This window comes from Larimichthys crocea, chromosome XII, assembly GCF_000972845.2.
Source record: "Larimichthys crocea isolate SSNF chromosome XII, L_crocea_2.0, whole genome shotgun sequence".
NCBI lineage: Eukaryota > Metazoa > Chordata > Actinopteri > Sciaenidae > Larimichthys > Larimichthys crocea.
The window spans coordinates 22,806,470-22,832,671 of NC_040022.1; the positions used below are offsets into that span (position 1 = coordinate 22,806,470).

The 26,202-nt window shown below is 43.1% G+C and overlaps 1 protein-coding gene across 2 annotated transcripts in view; it reads right to left on the reverse strand.

Annotated features, from left to right (window-relative positions):
• The window catches only part of tex2 (testis expressed 2), a 29,192-nt gene extending 27,193 nt beyond the window's left edge, over positions 1–1,999 (reverse strand). For both annotated transcript variants that reach the window (XM_010730673.3, XM_010730672.3), the window contains exons 1-2: positions 1,403–1,999; positions 550–633 (exon numbers count right to left, since the gene is read on the reverse strand). The gene's annotated coding sequence lies outside the window, so the exon portion shown is untranslated. The remainder of the gene's footprint in view (positions 1–549; positions 634–1,402) is intronic.
• Between the last annotated feature and the right edge of the window lie 24,203 nt (positions 2,000–26,202).

Genomic DNA, 26,202 nt, shown 5'->3' on the forward strand with positions numbered 1-26,202 from the left:
AAGTTACATACTGACATCTTCAGCTTTACACTGACATAGTCATTGATGTTTTCTTAGCTATTATTCTATTTGGCTTTTCTGTGAATCTCCAGTGTGCCTTTAAGCCCCCCTGTTTTAAATCCACAAACAATAGCTTATTCAGATGGTTCAGCTGCCACTGTTTGCTTTTATCCTCACAGCAATTTGTCTAATTAAGCTTAAGAAAGAGTATTCCCTTCAGACTTGCTGACACAATACTCTCCTTTCATCTAAAACGCACCTCAGTGTGGGACACAGATGTCAGCGTGAAGAATGAGCATCATAAATCCGAGCATGTGGAAATGTAAACACAAACATACGTCTTTGCATCCAGACTGATGACGTGAATGAGGTTTGGGATTTGAATGAGTGAAGAGTAGTCGAAATGAAGGAGGCGCAATTAAGTAAAACGGGGAGCAGCCGTTCAAGGCCATGGATCAATTCCAGCCGCCTCCCACCCACACACACACACACACACACACACACACACACACACACACAAGGTCAAAGGCTGAGGGGAGGAGGACTTACCTTGAGATTTTAGAGGCATTCAATGTCCTCTTGCAACACAGCCTGCACTAACACACCGAACACCACAGCCATGGATCATGGTGCCTAGAAACACAGAAACAACGAGATACATTTATCATAATGAACATCGTACACTGATAATGTAGGCATGAATGTGACAACTTTGGTATCATGCAGCATCTACATAATGTATATCTGACCAATTTTAGAAGCTTTGGGGTCCTATAATGGTCCACAACCGCAAAATACTATTGATACGGCCATGGATAGGACCCCAGAGGGTTAGGGAACCAGTTCACATGAGGACGCAAGGCAGAAACTCCCTGTAAATGATCTGATAGGTAGTGATCTACCCCTGGAATAAAGACTTGGTGTAATTAGGTGACACAGAGATGAAAGTCTGGCTGATCAATGGCTGTGATACTGTGATGTGGGCCTGCTATTAGAAGAAGAACCAAGAGGATCTGAACAGTTCACAGCAGGCTATATGGAGAGTGCCACTTCCTAGAATAAAACCCATTTCACACAGCAGCAGCAGCAGTAGCTGTAAAAGGCACCAATATGCATAGAGCCACAGAGATGTGCTTTAATAGGGAAGTACACCACAGCACACTGGGCTATGCTGTAGCATCCTGACAGCTGTATTTAAATGTGGCTGCTGTAAGAAAAATATCAGCTCATGCAACAGTAATAATAGAGAATATTTAAAGCTGTGGTTCCTCTGAGCTCCATCCGCCCCTTTGTCCTCCTCACATCTTTCGCCCTGCGCTGGTTTAAAGCCTGTTATACATCCATGGGGCCAACAGCTGATACCGACAACAACAACAAGAACAAAACGAGCATTTCATCTTACCGTAGTTATCGCATCTTCATGTGCAGGCCACTGCATCCAAGGTTTTGAATCTGCGTAATGCGATGAGGATCTCTGCGTGAAGCGCGTTTTTATCCGGAGCCTGCGGAGGCAAGGAGGCATCAAACCTGATCCCCCGGCACGGCACGGCACGGCACGGCACGGCTTTTTTTTTTTTACGCCCCAAATGCGCGAGCTCTCTGGGCGTGTGTTGTTTTTGGTGAATGGGATGATGGTGAGCGCCACACCCCCCTCCTCACCATTTACATGATATTTACACCCAGAGATCCCACCGTCGGCTCACTTAGTGATTCATATTTTATTGTGTTGCAGCAGCAGAGTGTGAATTGCGTCATGGCTTTGCAGTATGCCTATAAGACGCGGGTCCCCCCTCCACAAAGAGCCCGGACTGCCTTTAATAAAGCTGGAAACTAAATAAAATGATCAGCAGGTTCCAAACAAAGCAAGGAATGAAATGAACGTTTATCCCTTTATAGAAACCATATTTAGTTTAAATAAAATCTATAAATTAACAAACCTACCCCTGGATCTGATCCACCAGGTGCACAGTATTTCCTGTGGCCGGCAGAACCAACCGAATTTCGGTTTATTTAATCCGATTAGATTCGCTTGGACAGGCTGCCACCTACCGGGCTGACGTGATTACGTCAAGGTGGGAAACTGTCCACCTGAATGTTGCATCCCCTCTGAGAGCACAGGGGTGTCCATCCTCTTTCTCACCTGACACCACCTGTGAAACTCACAGATCAGATTTTGGTTGTACAAATGCTGATCAATTCTTCTGAGATGAGCAAAGGGATCCATCTAAAGGAAAAAAGATGCTTCAGCTGCAGAGTAAATCTTGCATATTCATATTTGTTTGAGAGGAAAACACTTTTTCTTTATTGTCTTCTTAGTCTCCACATAAACCACCTTGCATAAGAAATCAATCATAAATAAGAAATATATAGAAGATGATGCTGGTGTCAAAGAGTCTGACACCTGTTGGACCTGCAGTAGCACTCCTTCTTATGGTGGGAGTAGCAGTCTGTTGCTGAAGGAGCTGCTTAAAGCCCCTGCAGGAGGTGAGAGGAGTTGTTCATGATCTCTCTGGTCATCTTTGTGTAAGTGTCATAGAAAACATCTTCTTATTGTAGAGCAGTTTCTGTGTTGCTTTGGTGAGGCCCACTGTTGAAGAGCAGGCTTTTTTTATTAGTAGACTTTAAAGTATTACTATTTGTTCTTCTACTTTCTAATTTAAAGATTAAATGGGAAGAAGGAAATATATACTTTTAAAGGTTTAAAGAAATGTAAATAAAATATCATTCTGTTCATAATGTGTCCTTTAAGACACATTTAAGTTGAGTTTATGGTGACTGCATGAAAATCCATATATTTATAGTCACAGTATAATCCACTGCAAAGCACCTTAATACTTTCTCAACTGTTTAGTGTGCAGTTTCCTGTCAGAGGTAGGAGCCTGCTCATATCGGGGGTAACTGGTACATGGATTAACAGCACCACCTTCAGGCCATAGTGGGTTATGATTGAGATGTGATAAATAAACCATAAAAAGAGAGAGTGGATAGCAAGACAGGAGTTTTCTTTTATGCAATTAAAGGAAATGATCCAGTGATGGGTAGAAAGGAAACCATGATTCGTTCACAAATCTTTCAGGATGTAAGCAGGCTGCTTTCCTGATCTCCAGCATTTTCCCTGCTGTGAACAAAGACTCTATCTACTCCTCACTTGCTCCACCTTGTGAAAAAGCAACAATCCAAATTAAATCAGTTGAAAAAAATATGGTATGTTGGAGGTCCTGTGATGAACTGCCGACTTGTCCAGGGTGTACCCCACCTCGCTTCCATTGTCAGCTTGGATCAATCGGCTCCAGCCCCCTGTAACCCTGATAAGGATAAGCGGCTACAGAAAATGTATAAATGGTATGTTGGAGAATTCATTTTCTGGTCTTATGTGTACGTTCTCACACAAATGTTTTTTTTTTATTCTTTATGACAGACAGTAGAGAAGAGATGAGAAATGAGGCAGTTCAAAGATAGTGTGTTAACCTCAAAGCTATGGGGGTCGTCTTGTTTGCTCTCAAAATTCAAAAAGTCTGAAGATGAAACACCAAACACCTCGTCTGTTTGAGTCTCTGCCTCCACCACTAACAGTAACAGATGGAGAAAATGAATAACCAAACATCAAAGCAGGCTGCATTATTTAGGCGTCATGTTATATTGAAGCTCAAAGGTCATTCTTGTCCTTTGAAACCGCAGTTGACGGTATTTTCATGGCTCATCGTGACAACTGGACAAGCTCCATCTGTTGATAGAGATCATGTCATATGATCGAACACCAGAACAGCTACTAAATGGACCTTACGGGGAGATTGTTTTTACAACTGCTGTCTCCAAGAACTCGAACTTTGAACCTCGGCTTTGAAGCCAACACGTCTTTAGAGGGCTCAGAAAAACTGAAAAAATGTGACCATTTATGGTGTCATCGCAATCAGGCAAATCGTATCTGCTGATGAAGGTCATCTGATACGATTGAAAGCCACAGAACACCTGCTAAATGGACATTTTTCCAACCGTCATGTCATGAAGAAGAATATTAGCTGCATGTTTCCTCTTCTGGGGGATATGGAGTGCTGTTTCACAGTGTACCTGAGGTTGTCTACATGACCGGTACATCTTAATTCATGCGTTGTTGGCACTGATGTGTACTCGGGGTGTTAAAAAAAAAAGAGAAATGGGTCAATTACTACTTATATAACAGGGGCTTGGCCTTTTTTTAAGGTTTCAGTAGCTCCCTCTACCTCTCAAAAGTCGACAGTGTGATTCACATCAAAGCACTCAGGACCCCTGCTGCTAAACTCAAAGGCCAGACAGCCCATCTCCACTCTGACACACTAATAATCATCCCTTTATGAAGTTCATAAAACCCACTCCTCAGCAGATCACTGCAGATGGCGGGTCAGACTAATAGCTGGAAAAGTATCACCGACCGCCACCTCGCTTGGACTCCTTTGAACTGAAGTGTACGCAGATTGAACAGAGGGGCAACCATATGCATGTTCCTGTGTGTATTTGAAAGGACTCAATCTTTTCAGTGTGTGTGTGTGTGTGTCCTCGTCCTATCCTGTCACAGCGGGGGGGAGACATGAAAGCCTTTCTACAGTGTTTGGTAATTGCAAAGACCTCCGTTCTGCCTAAACAGCATAAGAGACAAGAAGCTCATCAGGACACGGTTGAATTTACACACACATATTGTACAGATGTGCACAAACCTTTGGGGCAGCTGGCCAATCAATAGTCTTGACTGTGTAAAAGTACACAGAAGTGTGTACAGGGTGCTTTTTCTTTTCCACACAGGCCTTTCTTTGTTGTGTGTAACCTTTTGATCTAAATGAGAAAAAAAAAAAAATCGGGGGCTTAGGTAGGCCAATGTGTTCGAGAGGGGAGGTTATGCTAAAAGGGGGTAGAGGAGGGGGTGAGTTGCCACCTTTTCATCTTACCTCTCCTCTGTTCTGCTTCACAACGAATGTCAACGCTGATAACAAAGCGTCATTTGCATATCATAATCCCCATCTCTCGACCTTCTGATCAGGTGTACTTGGAAGCCCGACTGTGTTCTTTCAAAAAGAGGAGCAAGAGAGGAAAAAAAACTTTGTTCTGCCCGCGAAAGCTGTTTGAAGTTCTCTGCCAGAGTTCAAATAACGCTAAAACATGTGCATGGCATTGAGTGGCTGATTTGTATTAAAAACAAGAAAGGCGGGAGGGATGGAGGGATGAAAGGAGGTCGGAGAGGGGAGACTGAGGGAACTTTCTGGAGCTCATAAGGCCAAAATCCTCTGGATCTCATGTCACCACATACACAGAGGAGCAGACACTTTTGCATTCAAACTTTGAACTTAAACATGATGTGTTGAGTAATTTGATCCCAAGTAAAAAAAAAATTTCCTCAGACGTTGCCTTAAAAATCTTGGCTATTACTGAATGGCAGCGGATTGGCAGTTGTAACGTTATCTTGATCATCACAGCAGCTTCTTTCCTTTTTGTCCCATTCAGGCTGGAATAAACAGCTGAGCAACACTCCTCCGCCAAGCTTCAAAAGAGCTGCTGCTGCTGGGTGATGGCAGGGCGAGAGAAAGAGGCGTGGACTTGTGGCATGGCTTACTGCAGAGGTCAAGGTGTGTGTCTGTGTGTGAGTGTTATTAGCAACTCTGCATGTCATAGCAACAGATCCAAAGGTCACGGACCACCCCAACTGTGTGTTCACACACTTAATCATCTACCACCACACTGATCAATAGTGGCTGGACTGTTCATACGGGCAGAAGGTTTGGAAGGCTACCAATATGCTATGTTTCTGCCTTCTCTCTGTCAGATACTCCCTCTTGGCTTGAACACACTGTTCTCAGCAGCCTACGGTCTCTGAATCCCAGTTGTGAAGACCAGACGTCCTTTCCCATGAGCGAAGAGGGCCTCCAGCAGAGCTGCTTCAGCTCCTCCACATTCTCATAGTCCTCCGTTTGGCCAGAGTTGTAAAGCTGGGCCCTGGGAGTCGCCCGCCTCCACTCTGATCCACTCAGCCCAGCTCTGCAGCAGAGGCTGTCCTGCCAGCTCCTTTATCCCAGCTACCGCACACCCAGGGCGGGCAAAGCCAGACTGACAGTCCCCCGTTGCCTCCAGAGCCTCCGTCTCATTTCCCTCTGTAGCCGCCCACCACCCCTCTCAGCTTTTCAATCTTCGAAGCAATTAGAAGGAGATCCCTTTCTTTTGTCGTCTATCCATGGAAAGAAGAAAAGGGAGAGAATGAGAAAAAAAGAAGAAGGAGGGCCAAGTTGTTGGTGGTGGTGGAGCTCAGGCCTAGCCAGGAGCCACTTGTGAAGCCCTGGGTATTAGGACTCACATGGTTTGTTTGGAAAGGCTTCTCCAGGGGCCAAAGTGGGATTACGTTGCAGATTGCAAGTTCCCATGGAAGGGGCCTATACCAGTGAGGGCTTTGGTGGGTGGGTTTCAGGTTGGGGGCCATAGAAGAGGTCTTTATGAGTTTGGGGTCTGTCTGAATGGAAAGGGCCAACTCCCAGCATGCTAGCCCTCCATATTAGATGGACACAGAGAGGCTATTGAAGTTACCCAGACATCCCCCCTTTATTTCTATCCTTTTCTCTCCCTCTCTCTCTACTCTTGAAGGCTTAGCTGTTTGCCAGTCGAGAAGAGAGTAAAAGACTGTTCTGGGGGCTGAAATGATTCTTGTGTTCATTTTTAGGATAAAAATACCATCTGTGATCTTGAGCAAACATAATATGATATGGCTGTTGTAACCACCAGCATCTGACATGGCTCTGAGACCACAACGAGATCATCTTGAACTATTTCAGATAAATTTTGGCATTTTAGATTAATTTTTAAAATAATCTTTCACAATTATTTAAGTGAAATATATCTTTGAAAAGGCTGAAGAAGGATTCAATACAGTTTTATGCTTAAACTACAAATCCACAAGGGGTAATAAATTAGAGCAAACACCTGAGTAATTTTAAGAATATGCGATCTTCATCTGCTCAAATTTAGCAGGCTTCAAATATGGATGATATCTCTCTTACACATTGACCTTTTTTGATTGATTAAAGTAAATAAGAAATAATCAGCTAAAAAAAAAACCTAAAAGAAAAGAAAACAAGAACAACAGACGATTGTATGAGATTCTGGAGAGCGGGATTTAAAACCATCAAAGAAAAATCAACGTGACATTTTCTGTGGAGTAAAAAGACTCTTCAACTCGAGTGCTAAAGGACGACAGAGTCTAGATGCCGTGGTGTGTAAGGTCATCTTGACTTCTGGTAGACTCTGACTGAAATAGCATCAAGTTTTTATTCCAACTTGGTGACTTATTTTTGTTGACATTTCAAGATATAACAAAGTGAATGTGTCACCACCAACAGAAGTCTTTCTTTATTTAATATGCACTTCAGTCTGAGTCTGTCAGTGTGGCAACTCTCCACTGTTTCTCCACTCGAGAGACTTCTCCTCCTTCTTCTTTTATTGCTCTTATTTCTTAACGTAGAACTCAGAAGATGGAGAAGAAAAATATAAACATGTGTATATATTGTGTATATATTGTTTAAAATAGGATATTGTATAGGGTATATCGTTAAAGTTTTGTTTTCTTACTATTGTTCTCTTGCTATCACTTACCGTTTGGGAGCTGTGGTAACAAAAACAATTTCCTTACGGGGATTAATAAAGTACTTTATTCTGATTCTGATTCTGAAAATGTGAAGCTCAACAATGGCATCACGTGTGACACATCAAAATCAACATAAAATTGATTATGTGAGCTACGTCCCTCAAAAATCTCTCAATGTATCCACTCACATATAGATGTTTACAGGTGACTGGCAAGCTCATAATAAGAAAGTACAACTATAAACAGGTTAGGTTTACAAAAACACAAGTTTTAACATTGACTGGGTCTTCTTTGTCTGCACATATCTCTACCCTCTAGTGTTCACCTTTTGGTACTACACATGGAAGTCGCTTTAACTGAGTTTTTCACATATTGAGGCAGTGGTGGAATGTAACCAAGTCCATGTACTAGTACAAGAGCAAATTTAAGTGTACTAAAGGCAAATATTGTACTTTTTACCCCGCTATATTTGTCAGACAGCTTTAGTTACTAGTTACATTACAGATTACAATTTTTCAAACCGTTTCCATCAACTAAAAGATACATGTTTACGACTAGGATTTGATTAAATTTGTATTTGAAATCGATCCCAGAATATCTTTGTCACAAAGCAGAAAACAGGGCTGTTTTCCTCACAAAAACCGGACTTTTTTTAGACAAATGGTTCTTACAGATCTTATAGAATATGATGCGTTGCTGTAGATTAAACTACCTGACAGTATACAGAGTTTCAAATTATCTCAACATACACAATGCAGAAGTAATGTTAATCCAAAAACATCATATATAATAGTAAAACACTGATAGGGACCATTTTTCTGCACTATGACTACTTTTATGTTACATTTGCAATTAAAAGCACAGAAAAATAGAATAATTGTGTTGAATCCAAGGCTACAGTTTGCTAATCAAAGAGCTGAATAATAAACTAATACACAGATAGTCTGATTTTGCTTATGATCTGCTGTATGCCACATATTAAGCAGCATCCTCGTTCTAATTGTCACAGAACAAAACAGCTTCAGTGCAAAACAAGAAACCTTCATGAAATTATGATGATTTGAACTTTAATTTCACTTAACGTGACACAATACTTTTAGTTTTTGTAACCCCTAACCACTTATGAATCAGCATCATCGCTCTCCAGATGTCTCCCACCCCTTTACCCTCCTGCCCTTCAATCTCTCCTGTCACCTAAAGACCACCGTCCAACCCCCCAGCACCCCATCAGTCTCTGTCTGCAGACCAAACAGCCCCACTCCCCTTCTACTCTCCCCCAACCCCCTCCAGCCTTGTCCCTTTGAGCTGTGCCGCCGCAATGCATAAATACATAAATCTAGTGTCAGTGTATGCGTGTGTGTGTTAATGTGTGTGTGTGGTGGGGGATGTCGACATATAGACGATGGGCCGGCAACCCCACAGGCAGACCCCCTTTCATGTGTCACCAGATCACAGACGCTCAGTGTTTACACACCAGACCCATCCAGACACACAACCAGACCCCTCCCAACTCTTCCCCCAGAACCTGTCACCCTGGCTGGGGAAGCTTGGGGACAAAGGCTGGGAGTCAACCTGGAGGTGGTGGTGCCAGACTGGCTCTCTGATCTGACCGACTGCTGCAGACCTGATGGGAGATACGGCTGGAGGTCAGAGGTCAAAGGAGTCATAAAAAGAAGTCAGCTGACCTTCTCTAGTTTGGCTCCATCTTCAGCTGCCTTCCCCCACCGCACATTTGATTTAAATTTGCGTGATTACAGCGCTTCGAAGTCACTGAACCTCAATCTGACTGAAGTCACACCACAGAAAAGCATCATTATTTCAGTGCCAGCTTGATTTCGTGTGCGACTTCCATATGAGCACAGTGATGATCCGTGCAATGAGTTATAGTCAGCTTCGACTACTTTCACACATGAAAGATGTATCTCTTCATCAAGAGAGCAACAAGAGGAAAGCATCAAATCGAATCACGACAGCATGACGATAACATCTCCACAGATTAATTTTTGCTTTCCACAAAACAGCTGAATTCAACTTAAAGTTCTACTTTAACAACCATGAATCCTCTCCTTCTTTCTTGAGACAAAAAGGTAAAAAGGAAAAGGTAAAAAGGAGACGAGACGAAGGGAAAAGAGCAGAAAACAACAAAGCGAAGGGAAGTGTTTTTATCCTGCTGTGTTAAATTGGGTGTGACTATATGAACGATTCAGAGGGCCTAAAAAGGATGAGAAAATACACCCCCCCACACACACAGACACACACAACAAAAACAAATTAACATCTAAAATGCTCCAGCTCGTTTCAACCGTTCACTTCAAACTGTCATCAGGCCTCTAATGGGGGCCAAGTTCAAAGCTCCACTAGACTCCTGCTGCTTTGCTGAGATAGAGGAACGTCTCCCTCTCCCTCCCTATGTTTGTTTACCCTTGGATTTGCTCTCTTTCCACCCTCTCGTCCATCCCCTCTTTTTCCTTCAGAAGACCCCTCCATATATTTAACTCGTCTCTTCTTCATTTCTTCTGCCCTCGTCCCGTCTCCTTCTCTTATTTTGCCTTCAATATTTGATTCTGCGGTACGTTCGGTTCTCTGCAGACCTTCTTGTTCTCGCGTTCTCCCTCTTTGTATCTCAATCCAGCTTTCATCACGTATGCCAGTCTTTCAAATCTGACACACATTGATCAGCACGCAGCAGTGGGGATGCTGTCCTGGTGCAAGTTTGTTCAGAGAGCCCAACATCTAACCCTGGATATCCAAACAGAGCCTTGAACAGCGAGCTCTCAAAAGACAATCACTGGTCCGAAATAGACAGTTGCTCAGCACTGCCCTGCAGATATCTGTCAGGATCAAAAACCCTTCCTATCTTCCCCCTTTTTTCCCTACTCTCACCTCTTTCTCTCTCTCTCCCCCTCTTTTCTCTTTCGAAGATGGCACTTCCACAAATGTTTAACTCCAGCTATCTGCTCATTAAGAGGTCTTCAAAGCTTTCCATTGATGTAAAAGCATCCATTGGAATTTGTAATCTCCCTTTGCTGTACGGCTGCTGCGCTCAGCGTAATTTCCCCCGGATTTTCTGATAGCCGGCTCAAAGAGCTAACAACCCGCTTTCTCCCTTTCTGAGTCGCGGGAGTAAGAAAGAAAGAATGAAAGAAAAGGACTTTTATCGAACTTTTAGAAGCCGGGAGGTGCGTATTTGTGAAGGCCTTGGGTTTGTTTATATATGCTGACAAAGAAAGTAAGAATATATAGAAATCCACTGTGCCGACAACGCTCACAAAGAAGATAAGAGCGGTGAGAAAAACCCACTAGAGCTGGATAAGGTTTGTTTGAAGATTAAAGTTCTGTTGTCGTCATTGAACAGGCTATTTTCTTGAAAGGCACTTAAATGGCCCAGAAATTGGTTTGTCTATAGGGAGCGCCTTTAACTGATATTGCCTTTAATGGTATGTTTTTTTTTTGGTTTGTTTTTTTAATATTCCACTGTGCAAACTTTAAGGTGTCTGGGGCTGTAAGAAAACACACTTTGCCCACATGATAGATTTTAAAAGAATGCCAAGCAACACATTCGGCAGTGACCTGCATGCATATTTAGCTCAAACATCCTCTGTGTGTTGAGATGATGGAGAGCCAAACTCTGTCAATCCATCACGACACCAAGAAGAAGAAGAAAACATTGGGAGGGAAAAAAAAAGCCAGAAAACGAATAAGAAATCCGTCAGATCCTCGAGGCAGAAGAACATACCTTTACATCTGGATTTTCTCACAGGAAGGAAGCGTTTGAAATCTAATACATAAACATTATTCCCCCGACTCACCAGTTTTCCCTTCACCTGCGGAAAAACAGGCTCTTCTTCTGAGCCACTTTGGGGAACTTTTCCACAACACAGTCCTCCTTCAGTAGGTTCAATAAGAAGGCTGACTGGGATTTGGCTCCTGCCATGTTTCATCAAACACACTTGTCTTCAGCCATCGCAGGCCTGTCTGTCAGTCAAACAGCTGCTCATAAATCGCACTTCCCTCAGGTTTCCACTGCTGTCTTCTGAAATGTGGATATTAAGTCAAAAAGAATTTACAGTTGAATTCTCAGGACTCTGAGCTAAAGATAACTGGGAAGTATGGCGTACAGCCTGCTAATGCTGACATGGAATAACTACTGCTGATACAAAACTAACATTAACGGAAAACTATGGTCTACTCTTACAGCATTGGTTTGTGGCATGGTTATAGTAACATTATACTCATCAAAGTTTGCTAAGGTCTTGAGGCAACAAAAAGCAGTCAGAGGACAGAACAGAGTAATAATAAAACGAAATTAAGTTCAGTTGTTTCTCACCCTAATAATAATGGGAATCTGGCTTTATCTTTAGTCTTGAAGGTTATCACAAGTCACAACTGCAAGTTAGAAAAGTTGCAAACTGTATTTATTTGTGTGTGTGTGTTTGTGCACATGTGTGTGTATGTGCGTGTGCGTGTGCGTGTGTGTGTGTGTGTATGCGCGTGTGTGTGTGTGTGTGTGTGTGTGTGAAGTGAGCTGATGGCAGACATGTCACCAGGACCATTGACTGCAGCTTAATCCCTTCCTGATGGCCTTTTCTTCAGGCGCAGATGGAGACTAGGGGCTCTTGACCTTTGACCTGCACCACTAAATCACATCAGTCGGCCACAGAGCCCTGGGACTCCACCAGGCAGATGGGCAGTTGCCCACGCATACAATTACACACATTCGTGCACTATTCTGACACATAAACAGAGAAGTTTTGCATGTATACGACCATTATATGTATATAATATTTTAAGATATATATACATACACATATGACACAATAAAACACAGTATGCTTTCATGCACTTGCAGGGACACACAGATCGATGTGTGCGCACGCACGCTCACACATACACAAACACACACACCACTAAATAATGTGCTTTTTTCTTTTTTTTAAGTATTCTCTGTCATCTGTGTCCTTTTACTCGGCCACATCACACACTCTCTCAGGCTCTTTCCTACACTTTGTTTTAAACTTCTCTTCTCTTCCGTCCTCCTTTTCAAACCCCTTCTGGTGTCCCTGTGATGTGGCTTCTCTGTTTCTGCTGAATAAAACACAGACTAGGAGAGAGAGAAGAGAAAGAGAGGGAGAGAGAGAAGGAGAGAGAGATACGAAGAGACATGTAGACAGCAAAAAAAAAAACTGAGAAAGAAAAAGGGAGGTAGAGAGTGAAAGAAAAAGAAGTCTCTTTTATGTGGTAAAATCAACAACATAGCCCACCATGCTATTCTTTGACAGACGAGGTCATGTCATTTAGAGCAAGTTTCATCTATAAGCACTTTTCTGATGAATTTGCATGGTAAATAAATACTTTAGGTGATTTTTATATAGTTGGCTACTCAGTAAACATTTCATTTTTTTTCTCATTTGTTTCAGACCTGCTGTCACGTACTATCTTGAGGAGCCTCACACTGTGACAAACATACCTTTGAAACTCAACTTTGAACAACTGCTTTGCATGAGAAGCAGGCGAGCGGAGTTGAAATGTGGGCTGGGTTCCCTCACACCGACGTGCTGCTTGCCCACGCTGCGCTCCTACGGAGGTCCTCCTCACTTTGTTGTCCTCACAGCAGGCACCTGCATTCCTGGCATAGCTGTCTCCAAAGTTTCAAGAGCAGCTCACTATCTCTCTGTCTGCCGGTCTCTCTCTCTCTCTCTCGCTCTGCTCAGACCTCCATTGCCTTGTTGCCTAGAGACGAAAAGAAGCGAGAATGGAGACAACAGAGAGAGAGGAAGAGGGGGCCTTACCAGAGGAGGATGAAAGAGGAGAGAGATCAGAGGGGAGGACATGCCAGCAGGGGAGTGATGAAGTTTGTTTGGGATACTTTGGATTTTTACTGCCATTGTGCGGTGCCAATATCCTCTCTTTACTCTCTGGCTCCCAGCTTAAGGGGAAAAGGGGGTTTGTGCAGGTGCTAGCTTACATTTTTCCCAACAAAAAATGAAACACATGGTTTAGATGAATGATAATGTTTGAGTTTTCAGTAAGGGCAGGTTGCAGGGCAATGTTCAGAGGTATCATTCTGATCAGTAAGATGAAGAGAATACACAAAAACATATGGGTGATGAGCATGGAGGCTCATTATTGGTCTTGGGAACACACATATATTGCAACTCAAGCTTAAGTTTCTATTTTTTTTTTCAGGAGCTTTCAGCCATATCTCATGGCCTTCATAGCATCTGAGACCAGAAAACAACACGAGCGGTCTAAGAATAACTTGTTTTCAACAAGTGGTTGTATGACTAAAGAAGTCAGAAATGCTTGTTGGACAGTCAAACAGCTTCAAAAACCACCTCCACCCACACCTCTCCAATGTTGGGTTAAAGGAGGCTGTGTCTGACAATTTCTGTAACTTTCCGAAACCATAATCTGACATTCACACCCACTTCACGCTGTGATTGGTCGGCTGTGCACAGGTGAGAATGTAAGATGGGTTTGAACTGCGTTATTACATCATCTTGAGGTATCATATTGTAGATGAGTGCTGAGTCCTTTGTTACTTCTGCCTATCTTGAGTTTACACGATTTATCTTGTTAATTGAGTTTGTTTCTCTGTCTGTTTTCCCAAAGTCTTTGTAGGTTCTCTTGGGGTACTCCGGTTCCCTCCCACAGCCCAAAAGACATGCAGGTTTATAAGATAACTGGTGATTTTAAATTGCCCATAGGTGTCAATGTGTCAGCCATGTAAGGAACTGGCGACCTATCCAGGGTGTACCCTGCTTCTTGCCCAATACCAGCTTTGATCAGCTTTAGCCCCATGCGACCCTGATAAGGATAAACAGAAAATGGATAGATGGATTGCTACATAACATGCATGTTGACATCCAATGTTTGATCATGTGACAACATCATAAAAGGGCGACCGTTGCAACCGCCTTATACCACTGATCACGTTATCACACATTTGGTTACAAATTGTGGAAAATTGCACCTGAATGAATATTTTGCCACATTGTATCAGGTCATAATGAATCTACAATCTGGGTCCATTTGGTGACATCAAATTAGGATGTTTCCATCAAACAATAGAGAAAACGCAGCTAAAAGTCTAAAAGTTTGGTTTTGTTTGGTATGTTACAAGGAATTCTGGGATTTGTTGGCGATATGACATAATGACTGTAAATGTTGGAAGAAAAAGTAGTATCATAAAATATGAGGAGGCAATCAGTTCGACAACATATGAACTTTTGGATAGCGTCAGGTTCTGTGAATTGGATCTTACTATAAGATACAACCAGGCATTCCTATGAAAGAAAGGCTACAGTATGGCCAGATCTCTTGCTGTTAGCACATTTTTTTACTCCGAGGCAGCAGAGTCATGATGTAAAACATACGCTCTCTGCTGGCACGCAGCAGTGGAAGGGAGTTGTTGTGAAAGCCTGTCATTTTGAAAACAAATCCATAACAAACTTCTAAAACTCATGTTCCATGGTTACAAAACACACACATGCACACACATGGGTTCAGATGGAGCAAAGTGGTAAACAGACATATGTGTGTGTGTGTGTGTGTATGTGTGTGTGTTTGTGAGAGACACAGATTTTCCTTTTGGAATCTCAACATTCCCGTTTCCTTGCCTCTCTTTGTGCAGCCGTCCTGGTGTATTTATCTTTCCCTCCTATCCCAAACACGGGAACGTTCCCCATAGCTCTGATCTCGCCTGCCACCCTGATGTGTGCACACACCGACCCCCATGAACCCTTGTGCACTCTGTTTTTCCCCCTTCTTCCTCATTAAACCTCAACCCTCGTCTGCATCTTTGTTTTTCCTCTCCTTTTGTGCTATAAGAATTGCTTTGGGGCAGCGAGGAGGTTCGGTTAAATGTCCTGTGCCCTCCGTGACGTCATCAGCTGTTGTTCTCTGTCACAGCGCCTGAGGTTTGCCTTTGAAGCCAAAGGCTGCTCGTGAAGACGCATCTGATGGCTTTTGCCCTCTCTTTCATTCTCCTGCTTTCATCCATCTGTGCAGCAACAAACATCAAGGGAGATTCCTAACAAGCATGTTATTTAGACAGTGATGTCATGGCCATGGGGATGTTGTGTTATGTCTGAGGCCGAGCAGCACCGGAAGGGAGAAAGCACAGGATTTAGACGTGGTTAAATCTGGCTTTGGCATCCAACATATAATAACAGTAGAGCGTTTTTATCATAAACTGCTCAGTTCAGCTTTTTTTGCCCAATCTGTTCCCTTGAGGGTGCCGGAGAAAACCATCTCTACTGTTGACATGACGGAGCTATGACACTCTTGGGATCATTTCCTTATTTTGGCTGATGAGATCATTGTTAAAGCCGCAGATAAAAGCAAAACATCATGTGCTGTTCTGACTGGAGTACTTTTAAGTAACTCTCAGCAGCACTGCGGTCTTTGCATGGCAGCCGTCCATGTCCAGATCACAGTTCACGATAGAGGGCCGGCTGGATCAGCAGTGTGCAATCCCTGAATAAGGCCTCTATTGTTGGCTGCAGGTGTGTGTTTGTGCATATCAGTGGTGCTTGGCAGAGGGGAAAGGAGCAAAGCGAAGAGGGTAAGTGAACACCTTGAGTCAGCATGTGCAGGTGAGGGGTCAGGAGGGCAGCGATGGAGGAAACCAGAGAACAACGGGAGGTGGAAAGGTGGAAGCATGATGCTGATGTGTAAAGGTGGTAAAGATTTAACAAGCATGGAGAATCAAGGGATTTTCAGAGGCCAGTGGAGCATGAGTGGAGTGTTGAGCAAGAATCAGAGGAAAGTACCATAGGTTGTGTAGTTGGAACACGTCTTCAGTCAGGCTGTATACAACTTAATTCAATTCTCGATTGTATTAATATAGCGCCAAATCATGACAGAAGTTATCTCATGACACTTTTGATATAAAGCAGGTCTAGACCATTCACAGAGACCCAACAATTCCCACCATAAGCAAGCACTTGACGAAAGTGGAAAGGCAGAAAGCTCGAGCAGAACCCAGCTCATGGTGGGCGTCCATCTGCCAAGACTGGTTGAAGGCAATTGCAAAGCAACAGTTAAGCTGGATTCACCAAAACACTTAGACAGAGGCTCCAGAGACCTACGGGTGACGTCATTCATGCTCTGTCCATTCTTTATACTGTCATTATTGGTAGGTCAAAGTTGAACCAAGAAGACAGACTGCATATTGTGAGGACATGTTAACTGAATGAAGATCAGATCATCAGTCCAAAGGGAAAAGCTCATGAAGTGATAGTTTGATGGTTTTAGCCCAGCATTCTTTTCCTTCTGTAACCGTAGACTAAACATTATGCGTTCCATACTGTATATGCTATTTATAGTATCTATCCATTGACTCAAGGTAGGAGGATCTCTAAGAAGCCAGCATCTAGTAATTGCCATTTTTCCTTGCTGCCATGAGAATCTAAACATTTGTCTGTGTTTCTTTGATTTGTTTCCCAAGTAGAAAGAGAGACAAGTAAACTCAATATCGAATCATAGGATTCTCTTGGTGGTAGCTTGTAGGCTGTAAGATGGGGCAGGACCAAAAAATATAAGTATGGTCTGCCATTAATTGTCCACATTGTCTTCAGCATCGGTTCTGATGTCCAGTTTGTTGAATGAACCTCACACGGTTCATCCAACAAAAGTCTCTCCAACTTAATGCTCCTTAATTTTTTATCAGTTTGGCCACTGTACACAAACTTGTAATTTCAATTTCACTGTGATGAGTTCCCATCTGAAGTGTGATGATAAAATACAGCATATACTGCAAGCATGCGCAGTGAGATGTGAACCATGACAACAGGTTTCAGTAAAAAAAAAAAAGATAAAAAAGATAAAGAGGATATGTTTACAATCCTGTAGAGAAAAATCAGGGCCAAATATCTCAGTGTAAGCTACACCGAAACGTGTTGAAAAGTGTGCTGCTGAAACTTGGTATGGGCTGGCCCAAAGGAGGAGGAGGAGGAGGAGAGGAGGGGGGGACTAATTTGAGAAGATGAGAGGTGACAGTCATCCTATCTGGCCAAACAGGTCTGGCACTGCTGCAGACACACCAACACACACACAGGCCTACAAATACACAGACACGTAGTCCGGGCACACACACACACACACACACACACACACGGGTAATTAAAGTGTTGGGTGACAGAGTGTCGCTTCCTTTGGCATCTCAAAGTTAGAGTTGCCATCGGACACTCTCTCCGGTTTTGCCTGTCTTTTCAACCCTGTGTTTTCCAGTTGGAGTGTCTGGTTTGCTGGCTTGGCTGACTGGCTGACTAAATGTTTGTCTGGCTGCCTGACTGATCAGCCGACTGACTGACAAGCCTGTCTATCTGGCCTTCTGTGATTATTGTTATTCATCATCACCTCCATCAGCCATTTAGAAAGCTGAGAGGAGAACGTATGCTTCCTTGAAGAATTTGTAGATTTATTTTTAAATGTGGAGGTTTTGCCAAGCCACAACCTGAGCCAAGCCCTCGAGCCAGTGTATTCTCACATTTCAGCCACCAGGAATGGGCAAAGGTGAGACAAGAGGTAGATTCACTACAAAGAGTTGTGTGTGTGTGTGCGTGCGCATTTGTGTGTGTTCAGTTTGTAATCCAACGCTGCCAGATAGCTCCAGGGAGAAGGACATTCTCTGTTGTTGTTTCCCCTTTCCTGCATTCCTGCCTCCTCTTGACGTGTGGCACCAGAAAAAGTGAAGGAGAAGGTGGTGGAGGAGGAGGAGGGAGGAAGAGATGTAACAGGTTGTTTCATGCCAAACTGATCGCCTCCGTGCTCCCTCCCAGCGACGACTCACATTCATTCCAGCAGGCACCTGCTCTCATCAAGGCTGGAAAAACACACACAGACGCGTGCACACACACTTGGTCTGCACTGCCTCCTTTGAGCCACCTTCCAACCACACTGCTCCGCTGTCAGGACTCAGAGCAAACAAGAGTCTGCCCCGCTCTGAAGTGAGAGCAACACTCTATTTTTGAGTACAGTGGATGATGATGAGGCCACACGGAAGCTTTGTGCCAAGCGCTCAGGGCTGGGGAAGCCAAGAATATACAAAATAAAAGCAGGGCGTGACAGCAGGAAAAGAAGGTATGCTCAGGTATTGTTTGGAGTCGAGCCTACTGTGTGTGGAGCGGATTCAGAAGTTTGTTACAAAGAGCAAAGTAAGTCTTGCTCCTGAGGGAAGCTTTACATCAGCCTGCCTGCACTGAATCCTAATACCAGCCACTTAAAGTATGTAAATACACCACATAAAACTGCAAATTCAAACTGTGTGCTGTGTTAAACTGTGCACATATTACCAATGTCAGCAGATAAACAGGGCCGTAGCCAGGATTTTAGTGATACTGAGGTCACATATCCAACGTCCCACAGTCTCACATCTCCAATTCCCTATGAAAAAAACTTTGATTTGTTTGGTATAATATACAACAGGTAGTTTCAACCTTGGTAGCTTCCACACGCTACTGAGGTTCCTGCTTGTTAAATAAATAAATTGTTAAATTGCCAATATATCTCATCCAATCCACCAAACAAGAGTCAACAGCAAAGAAAAGCTGTTTTGGGTTGTCAGAGAAGATTTGGCAAATTTCTCCATGGGCGCTTCCCACATACTCAGCTCTGCTGCTCATCCCACAAATACATGGTCCTTACGAAAGGTGGGAAACAAAATCAGTTTTTACAATGTTATAGGATTTATTGCCGAAGCTTTGTTACAGCAAAAAAAAAAAATATATACCAGAAACAAATGTCCTTACTTTGTGTAGTTTACATGTGTCACTCTGCTTTACAGGTGTATAATAAATGTTATTATTTTATCCTGTTTTGTTTGTCTGTAACAGCAGTTTGTAAACTATGTTTTTAAATGCGCTATATAAATAAAGGTATTATTATTATGTTATTATAAAGGGACAACCATTTACTGCATACTACCGTTAGAAACTGAATATAATTAGCTGATAATAAACCAGATCAGCCACCAGAAATCAATACACAACCATCAATAACAAGAGTCAACCTTATCCTTCATAAACATTAGCAGTTTGAATAAAACTAAAACTCCTTGTGCTGTCCGTAGAAAATATTACACCAACTTCCTTTAAGAAAAATGACATAATTTCTTACATCTCTGTTAAAATAAGTCACTCTAGAAACATGAGATAAAGTCTGTCATCCTGTATGACAACAGTGTACTTGTCAATTAGGCATCAATATAATATACTGTATATGTATATATAATATACATTTGGGCTTTTGTCGCCTCAACAACTAAAAAAAACACTTGATTTTATCAGAACGTCAGGACAGGAAAAAGGCTGATATTTCCACCAAAGCGACTGTCGACATACTTTTATTCACTGGTTGTATACATGATACAAAGCAGCAGGCCTGCAGTAACATGTAGACCTACACAAAGTAGTTTGTGAGAGATAGCGTTCAGGAAATGTTTATGTTTAATATTGCTTGGCAACTGTGCAGTCCCAGTTGTGGAATATTTGTTTTGGCAGAGCCAAAAAATAAAAAATAAAATAAACAAACAGATCATAATATGTTGTCACTTATCACTGTTAAATAAATTGAGCTTGAGGAACTGTGTAAAAAACAAACAAACAAACAAAAAAAAAACACTTTAGGTCGAGGCCGAATCATAGCTGTGCTGATATTGACTACAACATCCTCTTGTGTGACATTGCATGTAGCATCATTTATGTCATTGTTTCCCAACTTTTTTAGCGGGTCAGCCCTTAACATTTGTATTAGAGAAAGATCTAAGAAAACGAACACAACTTTGTGTAGCAGAAATATGTTTTACTGCTTTACTATCCTGTTAATCATTTTATGACCCCCATGTGACCCCAAAGTGGGAACCACTGCTTTAATGAACAGCAAGTTAGGGCGTTCATTGGGGAGGTAAGTACGGGCATCAGACATGCGGTAGACAATTTGTATCACAATCCAACAGACGATTAACCACAATCTTTACCTAACCATAACCAAACCATATCTGCAGGATATTGTAGAAACAAACAGTTTTGTCAATTATGGATGATAAAAAAAACATAACATTAACTAAAGTCTGATCTTTTAAAGATCTTGTGTGTAGTTACATCTCGTGGCGTAATCGCTGCATTGTAATCCCCTCACATCACCCTGGCCCTGCTAAAGGAGGTGTAAAGGAGAAACAAACACTTGAAACGCACTGTCTAGAGTCAGTATTTAGTTTGTCTGTCCTGGGCTACTGTAGAAACATGGTGTTTCAACATGCCTCCAGGGAAGAGGACCCACTCTCACTGTAGATCTAAAAGGATAATTTTTAAGTAACAAAAATAAAAAGTTGCACAAAATCATAGTTATGAATATTATAGTCCATGTCTGTCTTGTCTAGAGGTGAGCGTTGGCGGGGAGTCATGGCTTTGTGTTGCATGTGCCCCAAACACACGACATCATCACAGCTCTTGCCCAGCCTTCCATCGAGGGTTTAAAGCGAGCTTTGTTAACACGATGTCAAGCAAACTTCAAAACAACCCCCATCTCAATCCTCTATTCACCCCCACCCCCCGCCACACACACACACACACACACACTCTTCCTCCTCGCTCTCTTAATCTCTTTCTCCATCCCTCTTGCTCTTCCTCTCTCTTTCAAACATCGCTGCTTTGTTGTGAGGAGGAAAAAAAGTGATCAGAAGCTTTTGAAAAAAGTAGATCATCTGCCCTCACGTCCATGCTATATGAATCTCAACACACACATGCTGAACATGTATGTTAGAGTAATTAAGTCAAACACATCAGACAGCTTGAGAGATCCGCAGCTTGATGCCTATCTGAAGCCACTTGAGATGTAGGAGGATGCAATATATGTGTGTGTGTGTGTGCACTACACACTCTCCTACGTTGAGCTAATTAAAGTGGAGCGTGCTGCAGGGGGTCAGCAGACCTGTGTGACGCATCCCTGACATGATTGATTGTGACTGTCAGGGCTCTCAGCTGGGTGTCTCCTCACGTCGGTACCCGAATAAAGGATTACACAGGGCCTCGGTAACCTTGGCTGGCTTTGTGTGCCTTGGTCCCGCATCAAAGACACGGCAGGAGACATTAGCATTTTTAATGAGCGGGCCCGGGCCCCGTGCTGATGCAGGATGCCTGATCACTTTCATCAGAACGACACAGAGCGGAGACAGGAGCGTGGCACAAATGGATGCCAGTGCAAGAAAACTACATACATGCAGGCAGCCAGACAGAAATATATAGTTCAACTACAAGTCACAACTCACACAGTACTCTGCAGCAATCTTTCTCACTCATCTTCAACACACAATCTCCCGTTCTTTTCCCTTTCCCAAAGAGATGAATAAAGACATCAAGCTTCACATCTCTCTGTGATTCAGTCCTCTCTTGTCTTGGATTCATGCTATTGAAGCCTCTTCTAGCAGACATAAAGGCAGGATGAGGCCCATTTTGTTTAAGAAAGTGCTCCATGTTCACTTTACCTCTGAGTGGCCTTCAGAAAAGTTCTAATGAAACGATGGAGGGTGAGATCAGCTGATCTGCGCGCTCTTAACTCTTGAACCCAGACTTTTTTTTCTTTTTTTTTTGAAGTGGTGGAGCCGTCTAAAACAAACACATGCCTTTCCATTCTTTGGGCACAATAAGCATGAAAAAGGCTGGAGTTTAAGAAAAGCCTGGCGGAGAAGAAAAGCGAGAAAACTCGGCAGCAAAAAGAAGAAAAACACTGAGAGGGAAAGAAGTGCCTTGAGTGGAGGATCTATGTTCAAAAACTGAGCGGCACACACACAAAAACAACCTTAAAACATTTCCAACACGGCGCCTAAATGGATTTTGTTCATTTGCTCGAGACAGCAGCCCCAGAACCTCTAGGAAATGATGAATAAATGCATGCTTCCTACCTTCACTCTGGCTGAATATTGAGAATGCAGCAACGGGGGCAAACATATGTCATTTGCGCCATGTGACAAGCACATTAAATCTTCATCACAGGAAAAAGCCTATTTATTGGCAGCTGTGGTTTCAACACAATGCCAAGAGAAGAGCCAGAGGACAATACAACAGAGGGAAATAAGAGAATAAGTAAAACATCACCAACAATACTCACAAAAATGATCAGAAAGGCAGCAGCTACAAGGAAACAGGACAGAGAATATGAATTAAAGTGGATCAAACTCAAATCCAGTTAGGTAACATCATCAGTCTATCACTCTTTGATGTTTCCTTTTTGCTCTCTGTGGTGCGCTATCATCACAGACTCCTCGTGAAGCCAAGACAGCTTGGAATAAACCTTAAACCGCAGAAACAGTTGCTCCAAAGCCTGAGATGCAAATTTGCCACAATAGCGAAGATAGCGGCTAAATCTCTGCCCATGAATAGCCCGGCGAGAGACTTCCAAGACTTAATATCCCTTTAGAAGTCTATTATCTCTGCCTGGCAACTTGCATCTCGACAAAACACACAATCCCGAACACACAAAACTTTAAAGTGAACTACAATCCTCGCATCTGGCACTTTTAAATAAGTAAACCTTATCAACTGCTCAGCCCAGGGAAACAAAGAAGGCTGTTTATATGTCTTTATGAGCTGTTTTGCTTTTTCTTTTTTTTAGTGTATCTTCCGCACACATGCACACACACCTCCCCCAGTTTTTCCTTTGAGGATGACGTTTAGATATGGACATCGTTTGATGTGACTCATCAAAGCAGAGATCGGGGTGCGACAGGAGCGTCTCCCGATGTTTGCCTCGCTCTCCCGCTGTCAGCCGAGCGGCCAAACAGTCAGGAGCCGGGAGGTGACCACTGGAAACTTTTTATTTGATCAACTGATAGGCGCACACAGGGCCTCTCTGCAGCTCGGTTCAAAACAGAAATCAAGGATGTGGACGTGGTAGGAGGATGCATATGCAGAGAAAGGTTCCCTGATGGGCTGCACTCTGTACGCGGAACATAAAGGTGCAAAGGACATAAAGGTGTGTCGAAGTTTTGTGTGTGTGTGTGTGTTGTGGTCTTTTCACAACATCTGCACTGGTCTGCACTCTCTCCTGAGAGAAGAACAAACAAGTGCAGAAGAAGAGAGGCAAGCTCTCAGCAGTATCCTGCCTGTTGGACTTTAAAGAGCAGGAAAGAGACTGCTCGGCCTTTTCTCGCCTGCTAGCTCCAACAGATAAAGGAGAGACGCAGCAAAAGGAACATGAGGGACGAGGAAAGAGAGAGAAAAAATAAACTGACAAGTCTGTGCAAGATGATAACATTTATAAAAAACAAAAAACAAAACAGAGCCATTAATCTGTCAAGAATCCATGATGGTAATTACCATCAATGTTTGTGTTCAATCAGTGTGAGGAATCAAAGATGCTGCTTAGAAATTTACAACCTTTATGAGCTAGCAGCTCACGGAGACCAATTTTCATGGAAATCCATCCAATGGTTGTTTAAAAATGTCACTGAAATCCACAAATGTCAACTTCATTGGTGGTGCTAAATGGGAACACCTCCCAAATCCAGTTGAAATCATCCTCTGGGGAACATGAACGTCTGACATCTGTCCGATAGTTGTGTAAAAAATTTGACCAAAAGTCACAAATGTCAACGTCGTGGTCACGCTGAAGGAGAACACCGACCAAATTTGGTTGAATTCATCCTCTGGGGAACATGAACACCTGTTCAAAACGACATTTATTCAGTAAATGTCGAAATATTTCAGTGTGGACCAAAGCGGTGTGCCGTCATGCTATCTGTAGAGTCACTGCTAGCCAGGGTTTAAATGAACATACCTTTCTTCAAGTCCATTCTGGAAGTTATTTACTACATGCCAAACATTAGCTCAATTGTCTTTCTCCGAAGGGAAAAAGTTGAGCGACATCATGTTCAGACTAGAGTTGTCACGATACTAAAATGAGTAACCACGATACTATACCAGACAAAGTATCGCGGTTCCGGGTATTATCGCGATACTGCGGCCTTTTTTTATTATTATTATTTTTATAAACTGCAATGTATTTGTACAAGTTAGTTTGAAACAACGACGTTTGTTTTTTAAGCAAAATTAGTGTTGCCACTGACGAAGACGCCACGGCAGACTCGCTGCTCGGGCCCGGTGCTTCTGCCATGGTGAGTGTGTTGTCTCGTGTCTGGGCGAGACAGAACTTTAGCTTGTTGTTTGTTTTGAAGCGAGTTTCTATCGAAGCGGAGCTGTCTTCATGGAGTTCGTTCTTGCCGGCAGAAACACACGAACAGCCAATCAGCTAACAGACGGGCGGACCCAGCGTGCGGAAACAGCCTATCATATCCCTGGACGTCACCAGTAACAGGCAAACAGCCAATCATTCAGCAGCTGTGTAGTTCGGTTGCGGTTCCATGTTGGTTTGTTTACAAAGGAGTAGCATGCAGTGAGAAGCCGGGAGGAGAGCAGAGGCGGCCGCTATGTAGCGGAGACTGGCACCGGTAGTATAGTAATCCACGGTACTACCGTCGTGTAAAATTTCTAGTATAGTAGCGACGGTTATGATTTGGCACCGCGGGGTACCGTGTATACCGTGGGTATCGTGCAACTCTAGTTCAGACCAGTTTGTTTTGCTACATCAAAGGCAAATCCCTGCTTTAATAAACGGTGCTCGCACACCTTCGCCTGCTGCTATGCAGTTAATGTGGCTGGGGTGATGGTTTGTAATGGCAGCAGTGGTGACAGGCAGCGCAAGGGCAACTTTAGCTAGTTGAGCTAAAGTGGTGAAATGACTGCAGAGTCTACAGCTGCAGTTCAAAGCCTATCAGCGTTTGAATCTTAACAAGAAGGGGAAAAAAGGCCCCTGTGCATAGGGAGAGAGGGCAGAGCCCGGCTTAGATCTTCAACCTCTGTATGCACACACACACAAAGTCATGGCGCAAGCAAACACACACATATACTGACATCAAAACACAAACATTAAAGGGCACACAGACAATCACATCAAGACACACAGCAAGAGCCACAAGAGTGCTGACACACAAATATACAAAAAGCAAACAAGCTCACACGCACACATCAAGAAATTCAAAACACACACAAACACACACACACACACACACGCGCGCGCGGCATGAGTCCTGTATTCCTGGCTGGCCAGCTGTGGGAGGTCACACAGACATGACAGTTCTGCTATCGGGCCAGCATTAAGGCCTGCCGCTTTAAACACAGCCTTTTGAAGTCACACCAAAGTCAGACACTAGGATCTCTCATCTCCCATCTCCCTTTTAACACTGCAGTGCCGACATTTCATTCTGCCACCCCTTTCATGCTCCCAGCTTTGAATTCTGCCTTTTAAAAAGACTAATTTTAACTTCTTCAAGGCTGGAAAAACAGGCAAAGGCGTGTCGTTAAGATTCTTCCGCCTGACGTGCTTCTTTTTCAGCCAAGTAACGAGTGTTCAAAGGTAGCCAAGGTCCACCAAAGTAACGCCGTGCCTCTGATGTTCAGTGTCAGCGGGCTGATAAATGGAGCATTATGCCTTTGACAGGTTTTACACATCACAGCTTTTATCTTGAGGGTAATGCGTTTGAATTATTGTGATGATTGAATGATACCAAAGCAGCATGAGAAATTATCCTCAAAGAATATTTGTTTCAT